Here is an 18,782-nt window from a genome sequence, read left to right as displayed (position 1 = left end):
CATACTTGCGAACATTTTGAACTTGGTAAGAGGGAGATTTTGAAAAAAAACTGGGGTATTGATTTTCCCCTTTGAGTTACATTGAAAAAGAGGAGATTGTAGACAGGAGACATATCAAATAAAGCCCATTTGAGTTTAAAAACATTGGTCATTTCCTGGCTGAAACGGGTCTGTTGGCATGTATGGTTGTATTACCACTGCCTCTTCCTTCTGCCCACAATGGTCTATTATATTGCCACAGCCTCTCTTGCCAGTCCTGTATTGTTGGTTTGTTGCCCCTGCCCCCCTTTCCACTGCCCTCCATAGTCTTTTGTGCTGCCACAGCCCTTCCTGCCTGCCCAGTGTGATCAAATTGTTGCCTCTGCACTCTCCTACCTGCCTTCAATTTTCAGAGTCCGTGCCCCTGGCCTCTGCCTCTCAACAGTATCCCAATGAACAACTAGATTGCTAACATTCTATATTTATTACAAAAGTGTGGAACGCCTGACGTCATCTTGATGTAATCAAAACTGTAATACCTAGAGTATTTCCTTTAGAAATTACATATATGAGAGGGTCTTATTTGCATCAAAATTATGGTTAGTGCTCTAAAAAACTAAAACGAGGACATATTTTCTGAGTTTTCAAATAGCAACAAAGAACTTTTAAATTATTTGTAATCTTTATGTTTTTTTATCCAGTTGACCACTTGATTAAATGTTGCACCTAGGGGAGAGGATGTGGTGTTAGCCAATGCTCATGTAAAACACTCCAATACCTGACAAGTCTGCACTATATAAAACTGCAAATACACAGAAAATAAGTGTTTTGCACACTTCTGTCATTGGGCTACATGTGGGCTACATCTGGGTGATATTTGTGCTGCATTTGGGCTTTTTTGTCTCTGGTGGCCATCTTGGGAGATTTATATTTTATGAAGTTTCCTAATTTCCTCATTTACTGCAGTCTCCTCAGTAGGAAATGCTTTCAGTTTTTTACTTTGATTCCATCAAGAATGTATTCAGATATGTCACATATTTGCCATAAATTCTGAATGTTAGCACTCGATTTGCTCATTAGATCACTGTAGTAAAGCTACTGATCACCACGGAAGTCTGCTGCTGGTATTAAAAGTGCATGTTTCAGTCTGCATATCAGAATTTTTTAATGAAATAGAAGAGGATTTGAGAAGTCACTCAAAATGTGCCCTAATTTTTCTTTCTTCAGCACTAATCATAATTTCTATGGCAAAATGAACCCCCTCATTGTGTTCCTTTTTAAATTAAATGTTTTAAGTGTTACCCGTTTATTCCAATCAAGATGGCTTCAGGTGTGCCATACGTTTGTCATAAGTAGGACTGTTAGCGCTCTAGTTGTTCTTTAGAACACTCTGGGAAGCTGCAGTTGAACACAAAGGAATCAACTGACAGTCTCTGCCCTTGTTGGATGTACATGTTTTACTGAGAATGTCAGACTTCTTTCTCACATGACTGAGAAAGATAATGTGAATTTACAGAAAATATGCTCTCAGTTTAGCTTATAGATCACCTTCCAAACCTCTGTGGGAAAAGCATGAGAAAATAGTTTTCTCTCATGATTCATGATATCACAGCCGAAGGCTTTTTCACATGGTAAAATCACCTTAGAACACACCACAATTCCTAAAATGAGTATGGTACCATCAACAAATGATTTATAATGTAACTAAAGTCTTAAAACCTTCTATTAACTGCAATGCTTTTTAATGAGGTGCTATCATGTATATTGGTCCCAAGATGGCTGCCAACACTTCGTGGATGAAGTGCTGACAGCCAATCAGATCTCACAATGAGATGTGTGGTTAGGTTCCGCCCAGATATATATGTGATTTTACTTTTGATTTTCTCAGGAACACATTTTAAGCAAAAGGCACGAGTCTGAACTGAAGACTACCTCTTTGCCAAATTTGGTGTAATTCCGTTCAGCACTTCGGGCTGTAGCTGCGTCAACAGGTCCTATGGGAATATGCATGGGGGAAACACGTTTTGGGACCCCCCTTTTTTCTCGGCCCCCGCTTGACGAATCACCGTGAAATTTTCAGGATAGGAGCAGACCGGAGCTGGCCAAAGGTTTGGAAACTTTTGCGAAGATTCATCAATCGACGCCAACGTTATTCTAAATAGAATGTTGCAGATTTCCTATGGAAAATAGGTCCTAACTATAACTACCTACTGGCAACTGCCAGTAGGTAATATATATTATCTACTGGCGGTCGCCAGTAGATAGTTATAGTTAGGACCTATTTTCCATAGGAAAGCTGCAACATTCTATTGGGAATATCTTTGGCGCCGATTGACGAATCTTCACGAAATTCTCCAAACATTTGGCCAGCTCCGCTCCACTCCTACCCTGAAAGTTTTGTGGTGATCCGTGAAGCGGGGGCTGAGAAAAAAGGGGGGTCCCAAAACATGTTTTCCCCATGTAATTTCCCATAGGATCTGTTGTCGCAGCTACAGCCCGAACTGCTGAACGGAATGACACCAAATTTGGCAAAGAGGTAGTCCTCAGTTCGGACTCGTGCCTTTTGCATATTTGGTGTGAATCTGTTCAGAAGTTCCTGAGAAAATGAGGGTAAAAAAGTTAGTGATATCTATGGCCGTGGAGGATCCGCGGACCGTACCCGCACCGTAAGCGCACCCTCCCCGAACGGAGCGCGCACCCTCCCGATAGCGTGCTGAATGCTAATTGGCTGTCGAGCGTCTCTCTACATTCAAAACCAGGAACTGTTGGCAGCCATTTTCTGCCTCGGTAGAAGCGAGGCTGAAGATGGAAGGGGATTAAGTGTGTAAAAGATATAAAGGGGGCAGAGTGGAAATACTCTGACCCTCTAAATCTGCTTAGGGGGTCCCAGAAGGACCCCCTGTGGCCCCCCCTTTTTTAAAAAAAAAAAAGCGGCGAAATGCGCGCATGGTGCGCGCATTCTATCGTGTTGGATGCACGGATTCTCTTGCGGTGGGTTCACGGATCCAAGGAAAAAAAAAATGAAATTGTTGGGAGATAAAGATTAAGCTTAAGTGTTTTGTTCTTGAGTGGCTCTAAAAAGAGCTGTTGTGTTCATTGAGAGTTTTTGGTACTTATAAGTAAGTACCTATACAGAGTCTAAAGTTGTTGAGGAAGACTCTGTTTCCTTCATCAGTAAAGTGCACTCCATCTCTCCTATACATCTCTTGCATATGAAAGAGCAGATTGTTATTGTAAATGGACCCCATTCTGTAGTCTCGGAGAAAAGCAGAATCAGATTTATTCACATGTTTCCTAGCTTTCTCAATCTGTGGACAAAAATGATCGGACCAGTTCCATTTCTGCCTTTGGCATATGTTAGAATACACAAAGGCAGTTTTAGGGAAAAGTGAAATCAGTTGTGCAAAGGTGTCCTTCATAAGCATTTCCAGAGCTACCCCAGTCAAAATGCCTAGGTCATTGCCACCACAGTGCACTATTATGAGGTCAGGGCATTGGATTTGCATGAAGGATTTCACCAATGGCATCAATTGGTGCCACTTTAACCCTCTCTGTCCAATCTATTTAATGTCTACATTTGGCAAACCTAGGTCTTTGTGAATGCCTTTGTTTTCTGCATACCTTTGGCTCCAGAAAATGTAGCTGTGTCCCACAATCCACACTGTAAGCATCTTGTAAGGAGGTCTGGATGCACTCAGATGGTCTCTGTAAATGAAATGGCAGTTTGGAAAGTAAGATGTTTCTAAAATGGTGGCTAAGATGCAATTTTGAAAAAAGACAAGAAATCATTGGTTGTTTTACACCCTTCTACACTGAAAGGTAGGGTGCATATTTTTGTTTTTTAAACGCATGATTCTTATTGGTTAACAAAAAGTGCATGAAAGGAGCATTATATATGATAAGCTGGTATGTTGAGAAGTCAAGCACACTTGCTGTTTTGATTAGCAACATTGTGTGTGCTGAACTTGTGACCTGTGTGCTCAGTACAGTGTTCCATGACCTGTTTCTATGGTAACGGGCAGAAGGCAGATTGGGGGAAGGGTTGAAGTTTATGTCATTTGGAAAGGGTTGAAATGTTTAACCAACAGAAATGTGTGTTTGCTTTTGAATTTATGTGGGAAGGAATGTGATTTGATGTTTACATGTATATGTGTGGAAAATGAGAGGGAAACTTTGCCATTCTTTGGTTCTGCTGACAGGTGCACAGTGCAGAGATTCTGTATAAGAAAGTCTGGTGTGTGACTGATATCTGGTGTGTGACTGATATACTTCTTAATCTACAAAACATCTTGAAAGGTGAGTTATTTAATTGTGTATGTAGACTTTTTTTATTTTAATCAGACTCAGTATTTTTTCTGCTAAAGTGTAGGGAGTATTTTTTTTTCTACAATCTTATTGACAGTGTGTGTGCATGTGGAAACCATTTTGTGATAAGGATTTGTGTTTTTTCATGTGTTTGTAGACAGATAACAATGCAGTTCTTATATTTTGGTAGATTTAGAAACCACTTATTGTTTATGAATTTGTGAAATGAGTTATGTTTCTGCAGTAAAATGTAGTACTCCTTGTAGATGAAGACATGTGTTTTGGTATAGTGCAAGGGATAGTGTTGTTTGTCTAGAATCACACAGAGAGCCTGTGTGCATGTGGGAACCACTGTGGAGAAGCGTTTAGTAACATCATGCATTTGCTGACAGATAACTGTTTTGAAACCTGTCATGTTGTCAAGTTTTAGTAGCATTAGAAGACCGTTATGGCTTATGCTTTCATTAAATGAGTTAGGTATTGACAGTAAAGTGTAGTCGTGAAATATGTAGATTGTGTGCAGTTCCCTTACCTCTTCCACTGTAGTGCATGAGTTTTGGTAAACTCCTAGGGATAGTGGTGCTTGTCTAGAATCACACTGTGAGTCTGTGTGCATTTGGGAACCACTGTCAGAGAAGCGTTTGGTAACATTGTGCATTTGCTGACAGAAAACTGTTTTGAAACCTGTCATGTTGTCAAGTTTTAGTAGCATTAGAAGCCAGCCTTTGATTATGTGTTGATTAAATGAGTCAGGCATTGACACTAAAGTGTAGTCATGAAATATGTAGATTGTGTGCAGTTCCCTTACCTCTTCCACTGTAGTGAATGAGTTTTGGTAAACTCCTAGGGATAGTGGTGCTTGTTTAGAATCACACTGTGAGTCTGTGTGCATTTGGGAACCACTGTGAAAGAAGCGTTTGGTAACATTGTGTATTTGCTGACAGATAACTGTTTTAAAACCTGTCATTTTGTCAAGTTTTAGTAGCATTAGAAGCCAGTCTTTGCTTATGCGTTGATTAAATGAGTTAGGCTTTGACACAAAAGTGCAGTCCTGAAATATGTAGATTGTGTGCAGTTCCCTTATCACTTCCACAGTAGTGAATGAGTTTTGGTAAACTCCTAGGGATAGTGGTTGTTGTCTAGAATCACTCTGTGAGTCTTTGTGCATTTGGTAACCACTGTGAAAGAAGCATTTGGTAACATCGTGTATTTGCTGACAGATAACTGTTTTAAAACCTGTCATGTTGTCAAGTTTTAGTAGCATTAGAAGCCAGTCTTTGCTTATGCGTTGATTAAATGAGTCATAGTTTGACACTGATGTGGTGTACTTAAATATGTAGATTGTGTGCAGTACGATTAACTCTTCCAGAGTAGTGAATGATTTTTGGTAAACTCCTAGGATAGTGTTGCTTGTCTAAAATCACACTGTGAGTCTGTGTGCATTTGGGTAAGGATTGTGAGAGAAGCATTTGGTAACATTGTTTATTTACTGACAAATAACTGTTTTAAAACCTGTCATGTTGTCAAGTTTTAGTAGCATTAGAAGCCAGTCTTTGCTTATGTGTTGATTAAATGAGTCAGGCATTGACACTAAAGTGTAGTCTTGAAATATGTAGATTGTGTGCAGTTCCTTTACCAGTTCCAGTGTAGTGAATGTGTTTTGGTAAACTCCTAGGGATAGTGGTCCTTGTCTAGAATCACACTGTGAGTCTGTGTGCATTTGGGAACCACTGTCAGAGAATCGTTTGGTAACATTGTGCATTTGCTGACAGAAAACTGTTTTGAAACCTGTAATGTTGTCAAGTTTTAGTAGTATTACAAGCCAGTCTTTGGTGCTTGTCTAGAATCACACTGTGAGTCTGTGTGCATTTGGGAAGCCAGTCTTTGCTTATGCCTTGATAAAATGAGTCATGCTTTGACACCAAAGTACAGTACCATGTAGTATTGTCTTTACTGCCCCAGAACTGAAATTTTAATATTTTTACCCAGGCACTGTCCTAGAAGTAGTCTGATGATTTAGTCAGTTTCTAAGTGCTTATGTTGTGAACCATTCATTAATAACACACATAAAAAACTATGAGTCTAGTGATGTTGAAAACCTGAACACAAATGTGAAGGTAATGCTGAGTGTAATGAAGCTACGAATTCATATGTATGTGTATATATATATGAATATGGTTCCCATCATCCACAAGATGTGGTTTGCTTCATCATCTGGGAAACCGGGACTTGCTTGAGAACCATCTTCTACTTAGAAATTGTAGATATTGGTCTCATAAATGTCCCAGACCTCTAAATGGTGTTATTTTTGTTGATGAAAGCAGGGTGTTATGGTAGTTGAGGATGATGGCTGCAGTGCTTAGTGAAAAGTGCTAGTGAGCAAGTGCTATTTAAAAATTGTCTATCAGGGCACAAAATGGACTTTATTGTAACGCTACCTTGATGACAATAGATAAAAACAGTGCTACAACAGTTTCAACAAATAACTGTGCTAGAAATGGTCTACATGTTTCTGCTATCGGATGGGATTCATCCAAGCTTTTCGTCAGGACCAATGAAGCTACTGCATAAGTGATAAGTGCCAAAGTGACAAAAGAAATTGTATATACAACCTGAACCCAATTAATGGGCCAAGAGGCTCCGTGGGAAGTAGTTTTACTTCATTGACCCAATTAGTAGTGGGTGTGCACCTCGCCTCACCTGGCAACTGCTCAGGTTATGGAGGCACCGCTCTATCCGTCGGTACCTCTTGTCGGAGCTGAGCTAGAAGGGGAGGTGAACCATTCATTACCAAATAGACTGCTTCAAATGTCCATGCAGTATGCATGTAGCTCTCTAACCACCTACACAGTTATTTTTCACACCTTCAATTCTCTAGACAGTTTCCATACACTTCCAGGAAACACCCTATCACTCTCTTTGTAGTCTTCTAGTGACCCATTCAGCACCATGTAATAATTCATTCACTGTGCCAAAACCCAAACATTTATAAATTCACCAAGACACTCTCTTTCCAGTACTCTAATGATTCAGTTACTGTCTAAGTATTCATGCACTGAGCCAGGACTTAGCACATGGACTGCTTCTAACCCCTAAGCACTATGCATGTAGTCTTTTAACCACCTAGAGATTTGTCTTTCAATTCCCTAGTCAATATCCATATAGTCCAGCAAACATCTTGTCACTCCCTTTGCAGTCTTTTAGTGACCTTTCTAGTACCAAGTACTAATTCATTCCCTGTGTGAAAAGTCTACCAGTTATAAATTCATCCAGGCAGTCTCCTTGCTGTAGTCTAATCATTCAGTCAGTACCCAAGTACTCATGCAGTGAGCCGGGCCTTAGCACATGGACTGCTTTAAATGCCTATCCAGTATGCAATCAGTTCTCTAATGAGCTACACAGTTGTCTTTCGCAGCTTCAATTCCCCAGTTAGTATTCATACACTTCTAGCAAACACCCTGTTACTCGCCCAGTGTGTCTCTTTTTAGTACTGTAATCATTCAGTTAGTTAGCATGAAGTCTTTTAGTGAGGTAGGCTTTAGGGCATGAACTGCTTCAAAGTAGTATGCTTTATGTATGTAGTGTTTTAATCATCGTCACACTTGTGGTTCAGGGCTATAGTTTTTTAGTCTGTTTTTATATAAAATGTGTTTGTACAGTAATGGAATATTGTAAATTGGAAAGTTATTAATATACATTTATTTGTGACTCTTTTTTGCAGATGCTGTTTTTCAACGTTAAAATCGAGAAAGTATGCCAGAAAAAGAAAAGAACAGAGACAGGAGGATTATTTGAAGAAACATCAACCACAAGTATTGAATGAAAAAGATAATGTGGCTAAAAGGAAAAAATATTCTGGTAAGTTCACGAAGCAAAAGAAAATTATCTAAGAGTTTCTGCTACAGAATCTGATAATTCCAGAATCTGTAGCAGAATTTCACTGGTAAGTTACAAATGTTAAGGAGTGTTGTTATGTAGGGTGTTGGAGCCCTTAAGTGATTGTAATTAATTTTGTAGTTATGAGATGAACTGTTTATCGAAGTTGTGAAGCATTTCTTCAGAAAAATATATATTTTATTGCTTGTATTGGTGTAAATATTTGTGTATGTATGTTGTTTGCTAAGTGTATACTAACACATACTTGTATATAATGAGATGAACAGTTGAATATGTAACAGCGTACATGTAGTAAGTAGTTATTTCTACAGAGAAGTAGGATTGATAACATTATTGAGATGTGAAACAATAGAGAATAAGATAGTACGAGTAACCAGAGAGAAGTAGGATTGATAACAATATTGAGATGTGAATTATTAGAGAATAAGATAGTACGAGTAAGCAGTGATAAGATAGTACGAGTAAGCAGTGAAAATAGTAGATATCTGTAAAGTCCTTGACAGTAACAAGACAGTCGTAGAGAGGAGCCAGTTTCATCTTGGTTTCGGACAGGCACTAGAAAACTCTGTGTCCTAATGGGACTGGTAGGAAAATTTGACATTCAAAATGTATTCTCAAACGTTTTAAGCACTATCCCAGTCTATATAACTTTTTTGAAAAATACTCTGCATGTACTGTTCTCAAAGGAAAACTGCAAGTAGTCTGTAAATAGTGATGTGATGTTCAAAATGAATTCTCAGAAGTTACAAGCACTATCCTATTCCATATAACTTGATCAAAAAGTACTCTGCAAGTACTTTCAACAAAGGTACACCTCTTCCATGTCCCAACCATATCTGCACTTGTACTGTAGTCTGAGATGTGTGGTGCAGCTGATGACCCTAAAATAAAATCTACATGGTCTCTTATACCCAAATATTGACAGAGCTACTTCACCTTTGAGTCCCAGAATCACACATCTGTTTTTTAAGCCGGCCTTGTTAAAGCACTTGAACACATAGCTTTACATTCCACTGACATGTCTGATAACCAGAAATGTAGTTTCTTTACACACATTTATAGAGTATACTGTCTGAAACATAGGTAGCCTAGTAAATATATGTTACTTTGCATGTGTTATCTTACCCCTAATAGTCTTTTATAGACCCTTTGAGCACTCTGGGCAGATGCTGACACTAATAAAAGTGGCATGACAGTAGTTAGCCTTTAATTTTGGGTTAGACTTGGCTGTGAGAGCTCTGTCTCTCTAATCAAACTGATAGAAAAATGTGAGGTTTAAAACATGTTCCAAACTGTCTTAACTAGTATCCTAGTTTATATAACTCTATGCAAAGGTACGCTGCAAGCAGGCCATAGATAGTGATGTCTGTGGTTGAAACTGGAAATGTTTTCGATCAAGTATCAATATCTGACCTCTTCCATGTCTCAGCCATGTATGTAGCTCTACATGTAGTCTGAGACGTGTAGTGCAACTGATGACCCTAAATTAAAACCTATATGGTCTCCTATATCCACATGCAAATATAGATAGTCCTACTTCACCTTTTAGTCCCAGAACCACATATCTCTTATTTAAGCAGGCCTTGTGAAAGCACTCAAACACACAGCTTTACACCCTGCTGCCGTGTATGATAACCAGTAAATAGTCAATGCAGCTTTTTCTACACACATTTACAGAGCATTCAGCCTGAAACAGATGTAGTCTAGTACCTATAGGTTACTTTATATGTGTCATCTCACCCCTAAAGGTCTCTGACACAATCATTGAGGTCTCTGGAAAGATGATGACACTGATAACAGTGTAAGATAGGAGGCCTGGTACTGTGAGCTCTGTCTCTCTAATCAAACTGGTTGAGAAATCTGAAGTTTATAAAATGTTCACAAGTGCATTGACCTGTATCCTAGTTCATATACCTCTCAGCAAATGTACACTACAAGTAGGCCATAGATAGTGATGTCTGTGCTTGAAACGGAAAACATTTAACATAAAGTTTCAATGGCTGACCTTTTCCATGTCTAAGCCATACTGTACTTGTACACATAGTCTTAGATGTGTGGTGCAGCTGATGACCCTTAATTAAAAACTATACAGTCTCTTATATCCCCGGGCAAACATTGACAGAGCTCCTTCACTTTTCAGTCTCAGACCCACACATCTCTTTCTTAAGCAGGCTTCATTAAAGCACTTGAACGCACAGCTTTATACCCCACTGCCCTGTATGATAACCAGAAATTGATTGATGGAGTTATCTTTACAGACGTTTACAGAGCATACGGTCTGGAGCAGAGATAGTCTAACCTATAGCTTACTTTACATCAGTCATTTCATACTTAAAAGGCTCTGACATACTTATTGGGGTCTCTAGAAGGATGCTGACACTAATAACAGTGGCATGACAGGAGTTGGCCTTTAATTTCTACTTAGGCCTGGCACTGTGACCCCTCGTCTCTCTAATCAAACTGGTAGAAAAATGTGAAGTTTAAAACATATTCCAAAGTGTATTAACCAGTATCCTAGTACATATAACTTTCTGCAACGGTACAATCCAAATAGGCCGTAGATAGTGATGTCTGTGCTTAAAAGTAAAATTTATTCTGTCAAGTTTTAATATCTGACCTCTTCCATTTCTCACCCTTGTCTGTACTTCTACACATATTTGTAATAATGAACTGACATTAGTAGGTTTAACATGAATATAAGTAGGCCTTTTTAACATATATTAGGCCTACCACACTTGATCGTCGGCATCCATTTCTGTAGGTAGGCTGACTTGCTATTTGAAACACCTCCATAACCCTTGACCAGATATATTAGTACTGAAAGGTTGCTTGTAGCTAGACCAGAGGGTAAAATGTATGTGTATAAAAGCAAAGGCTTTCAGTTACAAGTTCACAAGTACACACATGCTATCTGATGCATATTATTAAGTTACATGTAGTTTCTTGTATGTTCAGTTCAATGTCATGTAAGTACAAATCAAAGTATTTATCTACTAATACATTCTCTTAAACACCTGTCCCGCAGCCGGACATATGTGCAGGATGTTACGTGGAAGCATTGCGGCTTCCGTAAATTTATCAGCTCAAATATATAAAATATATGTATTTTAATGTTAGTTTTATATCCAGTTCTACAGAACACATTGGTGTAATCTAAAATGTATATACTATACATCACTATAGATCATGTATTTTAATATTGAAGAAGAAAATGCAGCAGAGTCGCACATCCGTCGTGTACATCAAAATATGACACCACACTGAGCGGAATCATCGCTACACGTGAAACACATATACACTATTGTAAAAAATAATACTTAAATAATATTTATATCTTTAAAAATAGACTATGTTACACTTAGACCCACGCTGGCTAGAGGGCCATAACAAGTTCACTGTTCAAAACTGATATCCATTGCCACTTACACTGGCTTTGTTGGATCAAGTACAAAAAAAATCTATTTATACCAAATTGTATCTCAGGGGGTCAATTTACCTAATCAGAGTTCAAAAGGGAGACAAATAGAAAACTGCATTTCTTATGGCATGGGTCTCCATGAGTACTCTGTTATGCTGGACTAGCAATGGCCTGCCATGATCTAATTCTTTATAAATGAGAGTCCAAGAAAATTCCTTCATATCTGCATACTTGTCTATATGAACAAAACGTATATCCTTTCACAACAAACAGGAACACATACAAAAGGTCTGAGACTTGCTCCAATGCTTCAGTGAAAACCACTTTTTTGCCAAACTTGAAAATTTACTTTTCATTCTACCTCAGTGGCGATATTGGGGTTCTTTATCACACCCAGAGAAATAAAGATGTGTAATAGAGAGGTTGAAGCAATTGGCCTCCCCCAACAATGTAATAGAAATTCAAGTAGCCTCTCAGCTACCTCCTGTAAGTCCTACATAGCGGGACTCCTCAGAGCTGGTCGGAGGCCCAGCCTCCTTTCTCCACCACTCTGCAACCAAGACTACTAGTTAAAAACCTTAGAACTTTACTGAAAAACAAAGTTTACAGTGACATTATAGTTAGGAATTAGCAATTAAAAATCCTTAAAAATTCCCTGAAAAAAACAAAGGTTACAGGGATGTCATAGTTAGGAAATGGAAAAAAAAACCTTAGAAATTCACTGGAAAAACCAAAGGTTACTGAGACGTTATAGTTAGAAATTCATCAGTTATAGTTATTTGAGCTAACTATCACTTGCGTCCCGGAATGCACTTCTACTGCCCTCACTCATGACATGGTCAGTGACATTACTGATTATTAATTACATCTCAAATGATATCACTGATGCTATCACTGATGACATCTCAAATGACATCACTGATGACATAATCCACAGAAACTCTGACACCCACTTACAAGCCTATAAAACATGTCATACACCCACTCCCACATAATAACTAACCAACTCATTCATGGAACCCCTACAAATACTCACACATCTTGTTGCTCATCCGTACAGTCAGTAACACAGTAACTTACCCTTAGAGCCACTAATGGACCCAGTAACTCACATATACAACCACTCATGCACCTACTCACTCACCAATAAAGCCACTCACAGATCCAGGTATATTGACATAGACATACGTACACACCTACTCATACACCAATACAGCTACAAACACAGTAATTGATTCAACCATACACCTCCTCACAAACCTACTCACTCACCTATAGTCACACACATAGCCACTTACTCACCATACAATTACTCACACAGCCACTCTGTTACTTATACATTTACAAAAATATATACTCACTCACCTATACAGTGACTGAAAGAACCATATACTCTCCCATACACCCTCTCTCACATTCACTTAATCACCCATACAACCACTCAAACACCCATTCGCTCACACATACAGTAAATCATACACTCACTCACTGATCCATACAATCACTTACACACTGAGACAGCCACTCATGTATCCTGCCACTCCCCCATACAGACACGTATGTATCTACTCAAACACCCATTCAGCCACTCATGCACCCTCTGATAAGAATCCGATACACCAACTCAGTTAACTATACAGATACTCACACAGCCACTAACTTACTCATTCACATACTGACACATCCACCCAATCACTTATACAAACTCTCACACACCCATTATCTCATGTATACATTCTGTTATATACTAAATCACTCTTCTATACACCACTTACACACCCACTCACTTACCCATATAGACACTTTCACAACACTTATCTTAGTATTTCTGTTACACTCAGTAACTTTTAGAAAACACTCACAATCACTGGATGATTTTATCAGTGATGTAATTTGAGATGTCATGAGTGATGTAATTTGAGATGTCATGAGTGATGTCATCAGTTATGTCATTGACCATGTAATGAGTGATGTAATATGTGAGGTCATAAGCAGTGCATTGTGGGGGCACAGGTTATAGTTAACTAAGCTAACTATAACGGCTGAATTTCTCTGGTTTTGTACGAATGAAACCTGAGGCTGAATTTAACAGTATAAACTAGTGTTAGTCTATGGTTAAGCCAGCCTTGCCAAAGTGAAAAATTACTTCAGAGGTTTTCCACTGCCAAGACATATTACACATTAACATATACATTCCTACTTTTAAATACCATGCACACTGACCTATGAACATTTAAGGTCTACCCTAGGGGTCACCTTTAATTTTTAAAAGGGATGGTTTGGACCTGCCAAATGGGTGTTCTAAAAAGCCGAAATGTTGGTTTGAAAGTTCTCACCCAGGCTGCAGTGACAGGTCTGCAGAAAGTATTTTACAGTGTTATTTTACTAGATTGCACAATGAGGGGAACAACAGACTACAGGCACACTCCAGACCTCAATACTGCCAGTACTGACATTGCTAGATTTCATAAATATAGAACGCAAATCAGATGAAGGAGAGGTCAGTGAGAAGGCAAGAGTATGAGACTATTTTACCTATTCACAAAAAGAAAAGAAAACAGGTTTCCCATAGTGACGTGTAAAGTTTGCTAATCTTTTGGAAATTCAGGTGTTTACTTATTTGGGGCTCATTTGGGCCATGTATAGTGTCCATACTTTTGAATGGTTAACACTAGAATGTCTGTCAATAATGTAGGGAAGTAACCAGGAAAATAGAACTACAAGCCATCATCAACTAAGACAATCTGCAAGGTAGATGTGCAATAAACCGTCCTGAAGAAATCCTAAGGAGTAATAAGTAACATTGGAAAGAATGCCTCTTTAGTTCACAGAATTAAATAGCCTTGCTGGGTACATTGAGGAAAATATGAGGCCTGTAGAGAAGGTAATAGATGGCCACATCAAGCAATATAATTAATAATTTTGTTTTTGCTTCTTTCCTAAATTCCACAGAACTATTTTTGTGCTTCTTTTGAATAAAGAAAATGACCAAAATAATGTAAATGTTGAAAAACAAATAAAGTAAGTGTTTAGAATCACAGATAAGGGTTAAATATTAGAATTATTTCTTGCTTGCCTTTTTATTCTTATTTACTCACTTTCTATAGTATTACCTGTACTAAATCTAGCATTTTCCTATCCTGGCAGAGCAATAAAGCCTGTGAGTAATAAAAGTCATAGAAGAGTGGCTGTAAAAAGGGTCAGATTTCTAAGTTGAAGGGTTTGGGGCGGTGTAATGAGGGTTTTATGGAGTGTTAGGAAGGGAATTACAGAGGAACAATTAACCTGCCACAAAAGAGTAAATCCATTGCTCTTCAGAAACTATACTTCTAAAGTTACATCTAAAAAGGGACCCAAAAACTGTAGTAAATTACTCCACCCAAGAGCCAGATTATGTCCAGCACCACACATGTCCAACAACTGGTATTGCAACACACTCCCGTAGACATCAACGGAGTAGGGACTAAAAACAGATTCTAGCATCTAAATTTAAATTGTTAAAAATTTTATAACAATGATGTAATGTTAATAAACTATCTAAAGATAAAACATTTTATTGTATTTTAGATTATTTTAAGAAATTTTTTGTAGGACAAACAAATGCAACATTCATGTGTATTAAAGTGTACTTAAGTGTTAATTCTGTATATCCTTTTTAATAATCATTCATGCATAATTAAAATATTTGTTTCACTTTAGCTGGAGTTTTATCTAAACTTCAGAAATAATTTAAATGTAATCTAATGAATATTTCAAATATAGTGTTGCTTAGATGATGGATCTCTAGGTGGTTTTGTACACTTTGCTAGCATTAAAGTGACCCTGCTGGAATGAATGTGAATTCTGCCACTACAGTTTTGAAATATTTCCTTACATGTTGCCTTGCGTCCCGGGGCTCCCTCTTCCTTCTTGCCGGCATTTGTGTGAAGAAGTTGCCGGCAAGAAGGAAGAGGGAGCCCCGGGACGCCGCACTGCAGGTAAGGTAATTTATTTACTTCTTTAAATTATTTTAAAATGAGGGGGGCGGGTGGCGGGTGGCGGGCAGCTCTGCTTCACAGCAGCGTGTGTATAGCACTGCCTGCTACGCCTACTTCGTAAATGGCGAAGCAGGCAGCGCTACGTGCACTCCGTGGGCGAAGTAGAGCACGACGCCCAGCCTTAGTAGTAATAGATTATTGGGCGTAGTGCAATTTCTGAAGGTGTAGCATGAAATATGGTGTTGCAGTACCCTTATCTTGCTGTGCCCTGTAATTAAGTATTGGTGCTGCAGATTGGTGGTAGTAAAGAGGAGATGGATGAAAGTTTGAAGTCGGGTGTTAGCTGGTGGGTGGATTTAGCAAAGTGTAGTTATGAGTTTAGGTATTGCATCTGTCTGAGGTTCTTGTGTTGGGGAGCAGTAGAACACTCCTACCATGTTTGAACAAAAAGGGGTCCCCCTAATAATGTATCCTAAATCAGGGTTTACATATCATATGTGAAAAAACATTTAGGAAACACAATACATAGTGGACTTACAATTTTGCATCAGAAATATGTAAACACCCAAAGACTGTTCTATATCAAAAATATATATTTATTATTTTTTTAAAACATGTTTTATATATATTCATTTAATTGTCATTTATTGATATATTTTGATTTATATTTTATATTCTTTTTAATAAAAAACAAAATTAAATACAATTTCATAGGTATCCATCACATGATCTTTCGGTAGATTTCTACTGAAAGATTTTCTACTGTTGATGTCTGAATATACATAAAATAAGAGAGGGCATTCATATATGCCATGGCTAGGAATCAGATTGGGACACAATCTGGTTTCTAGCCATGGCACATATGAATGCCCTCTCTTATTTTATGTATATTCAGACGTCAACATCTGTCACAATGTTTTGAATAATTTGCATTGCCTATATCCAGAAAAGTGCTTAACGAATATGTATTCAATCTATACAAAAACTAAACATTAGATAATGAATAGGCAGATTATGTTCTATTCCCAACATTGCAGATAATTGAGATTTACAGATATACTATCACATACATACTTGTCTTTCTATTCTAACAGATTGTTTTGATGAAGGGGAGATAGTAAATCTCAATTATCTGCAAGGAGAGGAGCCCTTCATCAGCTCTGTCTTATCCCCATTTAACTTCAGGCAACTGCTCGTCATCCACTCCACCACCTTTTCCAGGCATGATGCCAGTTGCTTACAGTCCAGATTTGTTCTAGTATCAAAGGAAACTACCAGCTGCGTATCATCTGTCTCTGATTTACAGAGGGTCTCTGTTATTTATTGCTTTATGAATCAAGCAAAGTGCCTTAAATGTAATCTTGACCTCAATCCGTAACCAGTGGAGCAGGTTCAAATGCTCCTCCACTGGTTCATAGATTGGAGCCATACACAGGAACCTAGCCGCAGCTTTCTACATAACTTGGAGTCATTTTATAACGTATTTTGGGGCACCTAAGTAAAGAGAATTACCATAATCAAGATGGGAGGTCACCAGCACATTAATTACTGTTTTCCTTATGTGTTTTGGAATCAGCTTCAGTAACTTTCATAGCATTCTCGAAGCATGAGCTGGACAGGTTTTTTGCTTGTACTTCCATTGTAAGTTTATTGTCTATCCCGATTCCAAGGTTCTTGATGAAGGTATTTGGACCTGGAGGGTTCCCTATACAGCTTGGCCAGATGGGCAGAGGCATGGGGACCGATTTGCTTCCCAGAATCATGTTATGTTATTAAAATTTCTAAAGCGCGGCTGTTACCCTAAGGTGTCCTGGCGCTGAGTGCTGCCTGGTTCCAGCAAAGTGAGGCATCTATAATGTGAATAGCCAAGTTTTCAGCTCCCGTCTGAAGGAGAGGAGCCCTACATCAACTCTGTCTTATCCCCATTTAACTTCAGGCAACTGCTCATCATCCACTCCACCACCTTTTCCAGGCATGATGCCAGTTGCTTACAGTCTAGATTTGTTCTAGTATGAAAGGAAACTACCAAATGCGCATCATCTGCATACAAGACCATGGATATAACAAACTCCTGAACAATATCAGCTTGCAGTCGCAAATAAATATTGAACAATTTGGGGCTGAGTGAGGAGCCCTGCTGTACCCCACATATCAGAGGCATATTGTCGGAAAAGTGGCTGGCTTCCTTGACATGGGAGGATCTGTCTTTAAGGAAGGATGGCAGCCAATCCAAGGCTTTGTCCTGGATCCCAATCTCTCACGTCTCTTTAGCAAAATGATATGATCCACAGTATCAAATGCCGCACTCAGATCTAGAGCAATTTTGCGTCTGAGTTACCTTGATCGAGGATGCTTATTAGTTCTTCTGTGACTGCCAGCAGAGCTGACTTAGTGTTATGGCGTGCACAAAAGCCCATCTGCGTTGGGTGAAGACAGTGATTGTCTTCCAAGAAATCAGACAACACCCGATTTACGTGTTTCTCAACAAGTTTTCCAGCAAATGGGAAGAGTGAGATAGGCTGATAATTGATGAATAGTGATTGATCTACTTGATGTTTTTTTAATAGTGGTCCATTAATTGAGTGTTTCCATATTTTTGGAACTACTCTGCCACTAATTTGAGATTAAGAATTACAATTATTGAGGAGAGAATTGCCTTCATGGTTTTATATAAAATGTTTGGGGTTCCTGGATCTAAAGGAGATCCTACGCATCTGAGTTTGTACTGTAACTTCTTTAATGGGTGGGAAATGGGTAAGGACAGGAAGGGTAGGAGCCGACAAAAGGTCTATGTCATGGCTTGTCACTGTCCCAAACCTTCATTGAAAAGAGTTGTATATGTCAATGACCTTTTTGTGGAAAAAGATTGCTAACTCATTACATCTTGCCGTAGAGGAATTAGAGATGGGATTATCCTGGTATAAAGTTTTTAAGGATTTCACCACTTTAACCAGTTCCTTTGGGGAATTTTGCTCCTGATTTTCACCTGTGCTTCTTTGATGTTATTCTGGTAAAGCGAAATGGCTGACTTATAACTGGCTTTTACTTTAGAAAAACGCAAGGGGCCCCTGAAAAAAGGTAAAACCCTGACAGGGAAATCAACTGTTTTGAAAAAAGCTGTAGCACCGGGCTCAGTGCTGATTAACAATAAGATAGCGCGCAAACTCTAGACATACAACCACATAATACACACTATAACAAACAAC

The sequence above is a fragment of the Triturus cristatus genome, chromosome 5_2 (genome assembly GCF_964204655.1).
Source record: "Triturus cristatus chromosome 5_2, aTriCri1.1, whole genome shotgun sequence".
In the NCBI taxonomy this organism is placed as follows: Eukaryota; Metazoa; Chordata; class Amphibia; order Caudata; family Salamandridae; genus Triturus; species Triturus cristatus.
Note: the sequence above shows the minus strand (reverse complement) of the source record.